The sequence below is a fragment of the Hyperolius riggenbachi genome, chromosome 3 (genome assembly GCF_040937935.1).
Source record: "Hyperolius riggenbachi isolate aHypRig1 chromosome 3, aHypRig1.pri, whole genome shotgun sequence".
Classification (NCBI taxonomy): Eukaryota; Metazoa; Chordata; class Amphibia; order Anura; family Hyperoliidae; genus Hyperolius; species Hyperolius riggenbachi.
Genome location: NC_090648.1, coordinates 426,785,345 through 426,797,512, shown reverse-complemented (window position 1 = coordinate 426,797,512; position 12,168 = coordinate 426,785,345). Strand labels below are relative to the sequence as shown.

General features: G+C 51.3%; 1 protein-coding gene across 5 annotated transcripts in view; it reads right to left on the bottom strand.

Annotated features, from left to right (window-relative positions):
• The window catches only part of LOC137564141 (aldo-keto reductase family 1 member C3-like), a 91,483-nt gene that overhangs the window by 5,338 nt on the left and 73,977 nt on the right, over nt 1-12,168 (bottom strand). The window lies entirely within an intron of this gene.

Genomic DNA, 12,168 nt, shown 5'->3' with positions numbered 1-12,168 from the left:
GGAAAAAAGTCTGCTCCAAGAAGTTTAACGCCACTTTAAACAAAACCTGTTAAAAATAAAAAAATATCAAATTTCTACATATATTTCTATGATCCTTTCATGATGACAAAGGCCAGAAAGAAGTAGGCAAAGGAGTGCCCATTTTTCCATATGGCTAAGCGGTCTTACTCACTTTTACCTACAACAAATAAAATCGCAGCGGAAGCGTGCTGAGCCCATAACTCAGAGGTCGATGGATCGAAAACCATCCTCTGCTAGGTGTACTTTGGTTTTTACACCTTACTTTACCACATGGGCCAATAGGTGGCCATAGCCTCATAAGAGAAAGTGTCATTAGGGGCCTTGCTGTAACATAGATAGTAGTGTAATTATTTCAACTAATGTACCCTTCTTAAACTTGAAGGTTATATACAAACATAAGCAAAGTGGTGCAGCGGAAGCGTGCTGGGCCCATAACCCAGAGGTTGATGGATCGAAACCATCCTCTGCTAGGCATGATTTCATTTTTGCACCTCGCTTTATCGCATGGGCAAAACGGTTTCCATAGCCCTGTAAGAGAAAGTGTAATAAGGGCACTGCCATAACATAGCTATTACGGTAGCTAAGACTACTCCTGGACCTTTCTTGGAGCTGAAGAGATGAGTGAACTATGACACCATACTTAAAAAAAAAAAAAACAGCAAACAGAGAAGCTTCCCCATATTGGAGCATTGGATATGGTAAAGTCTTAAGCCAATGTGTTGTAAGACACAAGTAAGCTTTAGGTTAGCAGGAATGGTTGCATGGCCACCTAGCTTTTCATCCTTCCCACCCTTTCCCTGGAATCTTCCAGACTTCAAATTGCTGTCCTTTGCTGTGTGTGTTACAACAGCATTATCCAGGGGGGCACATGATCTTTCTGAAGTCTTGAATTGAAGCCTGTAAGAAGTATCACCATGTGCCCCACTGCTTTCATCTAGCAAATTAGACAAATAAGCAAGCTCATTTTTCTCTTGGGTATATTACAATGGTACATGCTAGGCTGGCTTCAGCATGTAGTGTTGGTGGTATAGTGGTGAGCATAGCTGCCTTCAAAGCAGTTGACCTGGGTTCGATTCCCGGCCAATGTATGTAAGCTGGCTTTTGACATCCTACAAATCCCTGGAAGACAAGACAAGAGAGGAGGAGGAGAAGGTGGAGGGTGGAGGTTAAAAAAAAAAGCACAAGAACAAGATTAGCTCTCAAAAGAGCTGTTGTGGGGTGCTATTTTAGGAATAACAATCAGCCAGGAGCAAGCTAATAAGCTTACAAGAGCCTAACTAATCTTTCCCTATGAGAGTCTGCCAGCAGCTTTCTCTTCACAAATTACTACAGGGACACAAACGACTATAATGGCCGGCGTTGCCTGCCTTATATAAGGGGTGGGGTGGCTCCAGGAGATAGTGTAGCCTGATTGGCTACAACGGGCCTGCTGACTGTGATGTAGAGGGTCAAAGTTGACCCTAATGGTGCACTATGGGGGCGAACCGAATTTCCGGGAAAGTTCGCGTTCGCATGCGATCGCGAACCACCCAAAGTTCACCTGGAACCATTCACCGGCGAACCGTTCGGGCCATCTCTATAGATGACGTATGCAGTGACAATCCTTAATGCTAACCCTACAACAAACTGGGCCAATGCACAGGAATGATCGAACGTTGTGGTAACACTAACGAGTGTTCTTTTACCAAATAACTGCACCTTTGGTATCCTGACTATATCCTGACTATGTAACTAAACCATACATGTCAAACTCTGGCCCATGGGCCAAATCTAAACACCAGGAAACTGTATAGGAGAGGGATGACCACTAAACATAAGGGAATTGTATAGATTTATTTTAAGTGCAAATAAACAGAGTAGCAACAAATACAATAATCTTAAATGAACTAAAGAATCAATTGTAGGTTGCATTTGATTTGATAGCTATAAAAAAAAAAAAAAAACCTCACTTGCTTTCAGAATCTGAAAAGTTACAAAAAGAAATATAAGAGTACTGGCTTCAGATTCCAGAAACTGAATCTACCCTATGCACAAAAAGATCATGGCCTTCATAAATTAGTTTTCCAGAAGCAATGAGCAAGTTGCTAGGCAACCTACAGAAATACAAGTTCCTGCAATGCCAAAATAAGCTATTGTATTAAGCACATAATTATCACCTGACCAGATGTATGGCACAGATCCCCAAAAGAGTAGAATCTCATAACAACCCCTGTTTAGGAGTGTTATGAGGAAACACAGCCTGTAACACACTGGCATGTATGATGCCATAAAAAAAGTAAGGTTTCAGCTACAAGCAGAAATTCAGGCACGTAGGAGAAATTTTGTCCCTAATCTATAGTAACACTTGAAGTGAACCTTAACCCTGGGGGGGGGGAAAAAAAGTTTCACTTACCTGGGGCTTCTCCAAGCCCCTTCAGCCGTCCTGTGCCCTCGCAGCTCCTCGAGTGTCCTCCGGTCCCCCGCCGTGGCTTAGTTTCATTTTCGGCCGACTAACAGTCGGCCCCCGACAATGCGTCCACTTCTTTGCCTTCTCCGCCATCAAGCACATCATGTGCAGGTGCAAGCGTACAGTACTGCGCCTGCGGAGGACACTCGAGGAGCTGCGAGGGCACAGACCGGCTGCAAGGGGCTTGGGGAAGCCCCAGGTAAGTGAAACTTTTTTTCCCCCCAGAGTTAAGGTTCAGTTTAAGTGTCTTTTGTAAAAGTTGCCACATACCTATCCTGATGAATTAGCTACTTGGTCGCATGAGCACAACTCTTCTTTCAAATGATGCTATCTAGGAGGCAGAACTGTTTGTAACCAACAGGAAGGCCCTGCATCTGCTTCATAATGGAAATGTGGTACGTATGTGTGTTGTGGGGTTCATGTTACGTACCAGGAAGGATTATAAGTGAGGTCAGGAGGTTAGGGTTAGGCACAAGGAAGACTTCACGGTAGGTAAGGATGATAGAGGGTCAGAAAAAAAAAAGGAAATATTAGATTGTCTTAAGAGAAGCACCAAATAACCTAAAGGAAACCTGAGATAAAAAAAAAAATAAAAAAAAATATGATACATACCTGGGGCTTCCCCCATCCCAGGCTTCAGGCTGATCGGTCCCTCACTGTCTTCTCTCACCATCTGGATCTTCCGCTAGGCTGCCCGGTAATTCTGTCATTCAGGGCCTACTGTACATGTGCGGCCAAGCTGTGTGCACCGTCGCTTTCCCGTTGCTGGAAGAGTTCTGTGCCTGCACAGTACTAATACAGACGCTGAACGCTTCCAGCTGATGGGACCACTACGGGGGAGCACACGTGGCAGGAATTACCAGGCCGCCTAGTAGAGGATCCAGGTGGCGTGGGAAGACAGCGAGGGACCGATCAGCCTGAAGGGGGCTGGAGGAAGCCCCAGGTATGTATAATTTTTTTTTATTTTAATCGTCTCAGGTACACTTTAAGCACATCAGCAGCACCTACTAAATTATGGCTATCCAAACCAAGTGGAGCAAATTCAGCTACTGAGCTAGCTGAGTGTTACTAAATGCCCTGTGACATTTTTTGCCCAGTGCTTGTGCTACAGTTCTAAAGCTTGTAGTGCTATCATGCTAAAATGGTGTTCCAACAGGCAGTGCTCTAGGTCCTAGGTTCTCAACGTGTGGTACGTGTACCCCAGGAGGTACTTCAGTAGCATTTAGAGGATACTTGAACTTGTCAATCTTTATTGGAATAGTGCAAAAAGTTACAAGGGCATTAACTGCATGCAGGCAGTAAAAGGGAACAGTAAGATAGAGGGATAATCAGAATACTGATGCTGCTTGAACAAGTCACAAAGTCCTGCATTATTAGTACAGACAATGTAAAAAAAGAAAAAAACCTCAGGGGGAGAACATTCCAAAGAGTGGTATGTTAGAAAAACATACAAATAGAAACAAAAAACCTGTTAACATAAAACAGCCAAGGTCCTGTGGGACCCACTATCCCCAACAGACAGCCATTGCAATACCCCCCTTAAAATAAAAAATAAATAAATAAAAAGGGAGGAGGCGAGACAGAAGGTCAATGGCATTAGATCAAAGGACCATCACCATATCATGTGATAAAAAGTACCTTGTGCAAGGGCACACAAGGGCAAAGAGGTGAATAGCCAGAGGGAAATTTAGATAGCTTTACTGGAGTGAGGTAGGCTCTGTGCAGTAGATAGAGACTAGTAAGTAGTCCATCTGGCATGTAGGGGGAAACCATAGCAGAATCTTTGAGAGCCTCCTCCCAATCTTCATCAGAGATCTCACCAAGATCCTGCACACACTGGGATTTCCAGACATAGGCTCTATGAGTGGCACCAGTCATTATAATTGCAGCATATAAGGCTGAAATTAGCTGACTGGAGGAAGAACCGGTTACAATATTTAGAACGCCGGAGTCAGAGAGGGAGGGTGGTATTACAGGGAATTGGGCTCTAAGAGCATGAGAGAGTTGTGTACAGGGCTGGGCTGAGGCAGAGGCGAGAGAGGCTCCAGTCTAGGGCGCAGTGTAGGAGGCAGAGCCGGGACAAGGTCCTCCAGCACCCAAGGCTGAGACACCAAAGTGCGCCCCTCCACCCCTCCCACCCCAGCTGTCACTCACTGATTGCTGTTAGACTAAGAGGGCCACAGGGCCCACAACCTCCCCAACACCTTAATATCTAGTTATCTGGCTTGCAGTCACTGCTATGTATCCCCTTTCCTTATTTCTTTCTGCTTCATACACAATTAGGAATGACAGCTGAATGAATTGTGCGCCCCCTCCTACACTGCGCCCTGAGGCTGGAGCCTCTCCAGCCTATGCCTCGGCCCGGCCCTGGTAGGAGGGGGCGCACAACTCACTCAGCTATCATTCCCCTATTGTGTTTGAAGCAGAGAGAGATAAGAAAGGGGGATACATGGCAGTGACTGCAAGCCAGATTACTATAGATTAAGGTTTTTAGGGTGTTGGGGACCCTGGGGGGCCTCTTAGTCTAACAGCAATCAGTGTGTGACAGCTGGGGTGGGATGGATGGAGGGGTGCACTTCGGTGTCTCAGCCTTGGACGCTGGAGGACCTTGTCCTGGCTCTGGTTGTGTATAGTAAAATCTCATAGAGATCGATAAATGAAATTAGGCTGCTAGCTGCTCAAAGTAATAATACCAGAGTCAACAACTTGATAGAAATATAAAATACCTCGCTCAATCCATAAACGACTGTTTGGGAGCTTATGTAGTTCAGGAAGGCCTCAATTTTCTCAGAAAGGAGTATATTTTGTTTGAAAAGCATTTATACACAAATATTGAATGTATCTTAATATTACAGTTGTCGCGAACCTCCGATTTTGGTTTGCGAACCTCGAACCCAAACACGCAAAAAAGTTTGTGAACCTGCGAACTTTCGAACGCTATAGACTTCAATGGGCAGGTGAACCTTCAAAACTACAAACATTAATTGTGGCCACTAAAGTGATGGAAAAGATTTTTTAAGGGGTCTAACACCTGGAGGGGGGCATGGCGGAGTGGAATACACGCCAAAAGTCCAGGGGAAAAATCCGGATTTTACGCACAGCAGGGTTTAACCACTTGCCGACCTGGGGAATTTTCACTGATCGGTGCTGCGTGGGCTCTACAGCCCGCAGCACCGATCAGGACTGCAGCAGGGCGATCAGACTACCCCCCTTTTTTGCCCACTAGGGGGATGTCCTGCTGGGGGGGTCTGATCGCCGCCGGCCATTAGTGGGTAGCGGGGGGGGCTCCTCAAAGCCCCCCTCCGCAGCGTTTTGTGCGCTCCCTCCTTCCCCTTACCTCCCTCTCCCTTGCTGGGCTGCGCAGGACGGATATCCGTCCTGCGCATTGTGGGATAGGCTTCAGCCAATCAGAGGCCGGGGATCGCCGATCTGCCTTACGGCGCTGCTGCGCAGCAGCGCCGTATCATGTAAACAGCGGGGATTTCTTCCCCGCCTGTTTACATTTTGCCGGCGAGCCGCTATCGGCGGCTCTCCGGCTGTTCACGGAGACACCCTCCGTGAACTGACATGGAAAGGCCGCTCGATCGAGCGGCAGTTTCCATGGTAACCCGCAGACGACCAGTTTACGCCAATCGGCGTTAGCTGGTCGTCAAGAGGTTAAAGAGACTCTGAAGCGAGAATAAATCTCGCTTCAGACCTCATAAATAGCAGGGGCATGTGTGCCCCTGCTAAAATGCCGCTATCCCTTGGCTTAACGGGGGTCCCTTCACCCTCAAATCCCCTCCGTGCAGCCGGGGATCGCTTCCTGGTTGGGGCAGGGCTAACCGCCGCAGCCCTGCCCCACGCGCGTCTGTCAGCGCGTATCTCCGCCTCTCCCCCGCCCCTCTCAGTCTTCCTTCACTGAGAGGGGCGGGGGAGAGGCGGCGATGCGCCGCTGATAGACGCAACTGGAGGCAGGGCTGCGGCGGTTAGCCCTGCCTCCAGGTCAGGAGCGACCAAATGTACGACCAAGTCTTGCGGGGGGGGGGGGGGGAATTTGGGGGTGAAGGGACCCCCGTTTAGCGGCGCGATAGCGGCGGTTTAGCAGGGGCACACGTGCCCCTGCTAACTTTGAGCTTTGAAGCGAGATTTATTCTCGCTTCAGAGTCTCTTTAAGGGCAGAAATCACATTGTATTGCTAAATTGGAGGCCTAAAGTGCTTTAAAACATCTTGCATGTGTATACATCAATCAGGTAGTTTAATTAGTGTACTGCTTCACACTGACAGACTAAACTCACTGTGTAACGCACCGCAAACAGAGCCGTTTCTACCACCGTGCAGGCCGTGTGACAGCACTGAGCGCAGGCCGGCAGGTGAAGGAAGGGGGGGCGCAGGATGGAGGACACTGTGACTGCTAGAGGGAGCCTGACGCTGTGCAGGCTGATAGTACAGAGCGCAGCACTTTCATGTGGCCGCATGCTACGCCACTATCTCACTCTTCATAGAAGTCGGCAGTCGGGCGGCTGTTCATGTCACACACTGCAGCCTGTCTTTCTCTTCTTCCTCTTATCCGTGTCAGTCAGGGCCCTTTTCCACTAGCAGTCGCTAGCGTTCACGCTGAACGCTAGCGATTGCTGAATCGCAATTCCGCCGATTTCCCGACGTTTGCGGACGCGATTTTACTATGCTATGCACTGCATAGCAAAATCGCGGCAAATATCGCTCCGCTGCGCGTTCGCGTTCCCGTCAAAAACAAATCGCGGTAGTGGAAATGACCTACCGCGATTCCTATGTTAAAGAGACTCTGTAACAACAAAAACCTCCCCTGGGGGGTACTCACCTCGGGTGGGGGAAGCCTCCGGATCCTAATGAGGCTTCCCACGCCGTCCTCTGTCCCACGGGGGTCTCGCTGCAGCCCTCCGAACAGCCGGCGACAGAGCCGACTGTAGCATCAATATTTACCTTTGCTGGCTCCAGCGGGGGCGCTGTGGCTGCTTTCAGCACGGAAATAGACGAAAATACCCGATCTCCGTGGGGTCCGCTCTACTGCGCAGGCGCCGGAAACTTGCGCCTGCGCAGTAGAGCAGACCCGACGGCGATCGGGTATTTCCGCCTACTTCGGAGCCGACAGCCGTCAGAGCGCCTGCGCAGGAGCCAGGAAGGTAAATATTACGTCACCGCTGCACGGAGGGCTGCAGCGAGACCCCTGACGGATGGAGGACGGCGTGGGAAGCCTCATTAGGATCCGGAGGCTTCCCCCACCCGAGGTGAGTACCCCCCAGGGGACGTTTTGTCGTTACAGTTCCTCTTTAAAAAGCAAACCGTAGCGATTGTAAAATCGCTAGCGGTTTGCGACTTTACGATTCGGCTGGTGGAAAAGGGCCCTCAGCTGTTCTAGTGTTCTCTAGCTCCGCCCCTCCCCTCAGCTGCATGGAGAAATTGAGAGCAGAGCAGATGGGAGCTGAGTAGTACTCGGAAGGACAAAGAATAAAGCCAACAGCACCAAGAAGTAACTACAGTAGTGCATGTAAACTGCAGCTACAAGTACGCACATCAGGGGTGAGGGGGCATATAAAGCAAATGCCAAATATATATGTACTGCCTGGCATCTACTTGTAAACAGTAAAAGCATGGAAGACTTTGCAGGCAGCATGTGGTCTGTTGGAATGCCAGGCACTGAGATTGCCTGGCTGACAGTCTAGCAGTAAGAAACCCCCTCGAGAGCAGGCGGAGCTGGGCGACAAAGGGGGCATGACCTGGTTGGGGGCTGGTGACCTCACTGCTGGACAGGATAGGTCAGGGGGGGTCAAGGTGACAAATTAGGGAGGGCAGGGGAACAACAAAAGAAGAGGAGAGGAAGCTGTACTTCCTCTTATGATCCAGCGACAGAAGAACAACACATCACCCAGGGAGCTGCTCATCTTTAGGCCAAATAGTCAGGCTGACTGCACACACGCACGCATCGCTACGGTAGGCACACGGGGGGTTATACAGGGACCAGCCATGCTCCAGGAGGCACTGCATGCCCTCATGGAGAAGGTCAGGGTGGGGGCAGAATCAGGGGGCTTACAATGGGTACAGGCTCAAATGGCTCACCTGGGCAGTAGTCCTATTGGGGCGCAGCCACAGACCAGCCACCGCCGGCGAAAGGCTCCCACAAGGTTCTCTCCTGAGGATCCTGGGACCTTGGCAACCCGGCCAGCCTCCCGGCCTAAGAAGCCGCGCGCAGTCCCACAAAGCGGGGCCTCTCCTTCCCCGCCAGCCGGAGCACCTCACGGCGAGGTGCACAGTAACTGCCCGCCCTCCGCAGAAAAGACTCCGGCCGCCGGGAAACCCAAGGGCCGTAGCGGCAAGTCTAAGTCTGCGCATAAGCGCAGAGGCCGCAAGCTCCGCCCACCGCACGGCGCCCACGTTTCCCCTGGGCTCCAACAAGATGGCGGCGACCCGGAAGTGGAAGTGGTATCACTACCCCCGGGCGCTGGCCACTGGGAAGATGGCGGCCGCCAGGATGAGGGCGAGAGCTGGGCCGTACAAGCCGCTCCGGCAGCGGTGGAGTCTGCACGAAGGGCTGGGGGACACCTCGCGGGGGGGAACGGTGCGGGAGCCCCTACCGCGGAGACAGCGCGGCGCGACGGCACGGCATCAAGGGGAGACTGCTGGACACCAGGCATCGCCGCGCAGGAGGCAGGTCCGGCGCACAGCCCCAGGGACAGTGACAGCAGGTACTGGGGGACACCAGGGGGCAGGTGGCACACAGGGGGGGGGGGGGGGCAGGACGCGGGCAGCTGGGGAGGGAGGCCAGGCAGTAGCAGGGGCAGGCAGGAACCGGGGTGGGATTGGGGGGAGGGGGCAGGACCACAAGGCGCCCCCGCGGCCGATGGGCCGCTGCAACAATACGGGCCAGGCCCCTGGGGGACAAGGGAGGAGGATCAGCTACAGAGAGGTGTGGGGCCACAGGGCGCCTGGGCCCAGGACAGACAGCAGGGGAGGGCAGGGCAAATCGAAGCCCGTGCTACCTGGGTCCCCAATCGAGGTCAATCGGCAGGGCGCGGGTCCCGTGCACCATGGCCTGGGACCCAGCAACAATCACCCCCTCTAACAGTGGCTGCTCACACTTCAGGGCGAGCTGAGGGGGTGGCATCGTTACTTCTACCCCCTGCATCGACGGATAGCGGCAATCCGGACAGTTCACGAGGGACGGCAGATTCGGGACAAGTGGCGCCTCTGGTGGCAGAATCAGGTGAGACCTCAGGAACTCTGAGTGGCGCAGGCGCAGCACCAGCGCGAACACATACAACCAATACAGAGCAGGGTGAGTTAATGAGAGCGTTGAGGGACATGCTGAACTTAATGCAGGGCAAGGCGCAGGAGCTTAGCGGTCCAGCGCAGCTGCAGGCATGGCTAAGTATACAGGACACGCCCCAGGTGGAGCGCCAAGCTAGATTGCGCAGCACATCCATATCCAGCAGCGCAAGCACAACAGATAGCAACTCATTGGGGGAATCTAAAGGTTCCAAGCGAAAAACGCCCATAGCACACTCAGCAAAAGGCAATGCCTATTTGACTTACGAGGGCCCCTTGGGAACCCACTTAAAACTGGAGTTAAAAGAGAGGGTATGGAATAAAGAGTATATCGACATCTTTACCCTCTTACCACTAGACCGCTTTAACTTAGAAAAATGGGAAAAAGGAAAGGAGCATCGCAAGGAGGAAGTAAACGAGAGAAGGTTGTACAGACTTATCCCTCGGTCATTTCATAATTGGTTACAGGCATTCACCATATTAGGGAGCATAATAGGAGAGAAATCGCCTGAATTATGCACCCCCCTTTTTTGTTACCAGGAAACAATTTTTGAGGCCTATCGCACTTATGGAGGGACGGCCTGGCTGCGCTACGATGAAGAATATCGGCAGCGCATGGCAGCGAGACCGGAAATAGGTTGGGACCATAATCAGAATCAGAATCATTTTTATTTCGCCAAATACAGCGAGAGCTATACTCGGAATTGATCGTGGTTCACATGGCTTAGACATAGTAAAAAGGGACAAGACGCACACATAAACAATTTAGAACTACAGTGATGGTATAAATCTGTTCAACACAAGTGATAGTCCTGGGTCAGCAGTCAGTGCTTTACTACCTGCCGTGCAGGAGCAGTCCAATAATAACTGACCGAAAGACCCCGCTAGTGCATGCCAGTAGGCCGGCCTGTCAGGGGTTGGAGTTCAGCAGCCGTACCGCTTGGGGGAAGAAAGTGTTCTTCCGTCTGGTGGTTTTGCATGGTATAGACCTGAAGCGGCGGCCCAGTGGGAGGAGCTTGAAATAGCGGCTACCTGGGTGGGAGGGGTCACGGGAGATTGCTGTGGCCCTCTTCCTTATCCTGGCGGGGTGGAGGAGATCAAGAGGTGGAAGAGGAGTCCCGATGATTCTCTCTGCGTCAGTTATGACTCTCTGCAGTTTCTGTTTATCGCTGGCTGTAGCGCCTGTGTACCAGACTATGACTGAGGAGCAGAGGATGGATTCTATAGTGGCAGTGTAGAAGCTGGTCAGCAGCTCCCTGGGCATGCCAAATCTCTTCAGTTGGTGCAGGAAGAACAACCTCTGCTGGGATTTCTTCTGAATTTTGGACCTCACCTTATGGATGCGGCTCATGACTGCCCCAAAATCCGGGGGGGGGGGGGGGGGGGGGGCGCATCGGCGGCAGTAACCGCCTCAGTCCATAACCATAATTCTTTTCAGCAGACGGCCAGCGGGACATCCGATGGACCTCTGGCCCCGCATAAGAAAGGAGTGTGTTGGACATTTAGCAATGGGGCCTGCAAGTGGGGAGCCAGCTGCAGATTCAAACACGAATGTGCAGCCTGTGGCGGAACTAACCACTCTTGGGCAAAATGCTATAAGCGAGGAAGGATGGGGGCACATCGGACAACCGAGCCCGGTACAAAAGGGGGAAATGCCGGTGAGCATCGACAAGATGCTACCCTGGCTAGATAAGTACCCAAACAGGGAACATGCGGATTTACTGAGGCACGGGTTTGCGGAAGGCTTTCGCATACCTTCAAAATCCAGCGTGATACACAGTCAGTGCCGGAATCTCAAAACTGCAATCGAATTTTCTCACATAGTCACCAAAAAACTGGACGACGAGGTAAGGCTAGGCAGGATGGCGGGCCCCTTCAGAACACCGCCTCTCCCCTTCTTTTCAGTTTCACCATTGGGCGTGGTCCCCAAAAAGGAGCCTGGTAAGTATCGGATGATACATCATCTGTCCCACCCCAAAGGGACATCAGTAAACGACGGTATCAACCCTGATCTCACGCAGGGGAGGACTGGGACCTTTTGGCCTGGGGGGAAAACACAACCCAGAGGCCCTTGGGGGGGGGGGGGTTTACAACAGTGAGGCGAACAACAAAGATGGGATTGACCGTGGCATGATGTGGGCGGAGCTAACTGCATGGCACTATCATGCCAGTATGGACCAAAAATCTCTGAGGAATGCCTTAAAGAATTAAGGCAGTTCTGATGGCAAAAAAAAATATCATATTCAGTACTAGCAAAACATACCTAATAAAGTGGCTAACGAAATACAGGTAGTCTCTGGTTAATGAAGGAGATAGAGAATGTGGGTTCGTTCTTAATCTGAATCCATTCTTAAGTCAGAACACTCATTTCTGTGCCTCTTCTGTCGTCCTCTATGTCACCTGTTCCCCCTGTGCCTTT